Here is a 2500-nt window from a genome sequence, read left to right as displayed (position 1 = left end):
ATTCCATTATACTACACTTTTTTGTATTGAACTCCATCTCCCACTTCCTACTCCATTCTTGTACTTTATTTAGATCCCTCTGTAGTGATTCACAATCTTCTTCAGTTTTCACTCTTTTCAGTAGTTTTGCATCATCTGCAAAGAAGCTCATATAGCTTTCAATTCCTTCATCCATATCATTAATATATATAGCAAACATTATTGGGGCCAGAACTGTTCCCTGCGGGACACCGCTTATTACTTCATTCCATTTTGAGTGCTGATCTCTTATCACTACTCTCATTTTTCTTTCTTGCAAAAAGTCTTCCATCCAATTTAGCAATTTACCTTGTATTCCTCCTTCATATTCTAATTTCTTAAGCAACTTCTTATGTGGTACTTTGTCAAAAGCTTTTTTTAGGTCTAGAAATGCACAATCAGCCCATCCATCTCTTTCTTGTATTATATCTATTAGCCTTGAATAGAAACATATTAAATTGGTGACGCATGACCGTCCTTGTCTGAATCCAAATTGCCTTGGATTTAGTACGTTGTTTTTTTCCAAGTATTTTACCCATCTACTTTTGATAATTCTTTCACAAATTTTTGCTATTGTACTTGTTAGAGAGACTGGTCTATAATTGGTAGGTTCTTCTTTATTTCCTCCTTTATATATAGGTACTATATTTGCTTTTTTCCAATCTTCTGGAACTTTTCCTTCTTTTAAGGAACTGCTTATTATGCTATGTATTTTGTCTGCCAGTTCATTCCTGCATTCTTTCAGAATCCAGTTTGCTATTTCATCTGGCCCATGCGATTTTCTGACATCAAAATTACCCAAGTGTGTCAATATTTCATTCTTTGTTACTTCTATTTCTTCCATAGGGGGGACTTTTTCTTTCCACTCAATCTCTTCAGGTTGTATATTTTCCCTTGTAAACACTGATTTAAAATGTTTGTTCATAATTTCTGCCATTTCCATTTCCTCAGTGTATTCAACTCCTCCTTGTCTCAATTTCTCCAAGTCTTGTTTGTTTTTCAGTTTATTGTTTACAAATCTGTAGAATAGTTTTGGTTGATCTTTACACTTTTCTATAACATCTTTTTCATATTTTCTTTTTTTCTCTCTGCACTTTTGTACATATTCATTTCTATAACCAGTATATATTTTCCATTTTTCAGGTCTTCTGTCTTTTTTCCATCTGGTCCAGGCTTTGTCTCTTTTGTCTTTTAACTCCCTACAACTTTTGTTGTACCAGCATTTTACATATTCTTTTTCTTGTTTTTGTCTTGGGACATACTTTTCCACTCCTTTTTTGTAAATTTTTGTCAAAATATTCCATTTCTCTTCCACTGATGTTTCTTCTTTGTATATTTCTTCCCAGTTTTCTTGTTGGAAGAATTCTCTTATTTTATCAAAGTTTGTTTTTTCATACATCATTCTTCCTTTTCTATATTGTTCATTTCTTTTCATATATTTTTCTTCATTAAGTTCCAGTTCAATCAATATGTGGTCACTTTTACCTATTGGTGTTTTATATTCAATCTTGTCCACTATTCTAGGTTCAGATGTAATTATTAAGTCTAGCCTCGATGGTTCTTCTTCATTTCTATACCTAGTGTTCTCTTGTATCCATTGTGTCATTGAATGGTCAGTAATCATCTCAAGTAGAGCATTTCCCCATGAGTCATCACCACTCTTTGCTGTCATTTCTTCCCAGCAGATTTCTTTGCAATTAAAGTCGCCCATCATAACTATTCTTCCTCCGTCTTCCATTATTTTAGTTAATGCTATCTTTGTGTCCTCTAACATACTTTTACATTCACTCTCCTCCCATGAGGCTGTTTTCGGAGGCACATAATTGATCACAAACTTTCTGCTCTTCTTATCTCTGTCTTCCACTTCTATCATAATCATCTCTACTGTATTCTTTCCATATATGACACCTTTCACGTTTATATCCTTCTTAGTCAGGAACATAACTCCACCCCCTTGCTTTTTCTCTCTGTTTCTAATCCAATAATTGTATGCATCATGTCCTACACTGTTGGGTGGTAGTGGGCCTTTTAATTTTGTTTCTACAATTCCCATTATGTCCGGTTCTTTTTCTTTCAAATAATCATTCAGCTCATTCAATCCTGTTATTAATCCATCTATATTTGTGTAAGACACTCTTAGTTTTCTGCCACTTCCATTGTGTTCTCTGTTTCCCTTATGTTTTTCTTTTGTATGTCGAACTTCCTTAGTTTCATGTTCACTACTCTCCAATAGAATCTCTCTTTCTCTGACTCCGTTCTGTTCTCGTTTTTTGTCTTAGCTTCCAGTCTTTTCTGCTTTTCTTCCTCTCTTTCCTCTTTATTCATTTCTCTTTTTATCCATATCTTTTTGTGTTGTTCACTTGTTGCTAGTTTCCCTGTTTTGGATAAGATATTCTCTGCCGTTGTTTGTGACTTGAATTTAATCTTAATTGGTCTGGTCTTGTCTGTGCTATACTTTCCGAGTCTAAATTTCTCTTCGATT

General features: G+C 34.0%; 1 protein-coding gene across 4 annotated transcripts in view; it reads right to left on the bottom strand.

The window, feature by feature from the left end:
• The window catches only part of LOC143039420 (agrin-like), a 375875-nt gene that overhangs the window by 75239 nt on the left and 298136 nt on the right, over positions 1-2500 (bottom strand). The window lies entirely within an intron of this gene.

The sequence above is a fragment of the Oratosquilla oratoria genome, chromosome 26 (genome assembly GCF_046742065.1).
Source record: "Oratosquilla oratoria isolate Oo_2021 chromosome 26, ASM4674206v1, whole genome shotgun sequence".
NCBI classification, from domain to species: Eukaryota; Metazoa; Arthropoda; class Malacostraca; order Stomatopoda; family Squillidae; genus Oratosquilla; species Oratosquilla oratoria.
The sequence above is the reverse complement of the archived record's forward strand: the minus strand, read 5'-3'. Positions and strand labels throughout refer to the sequence as shown.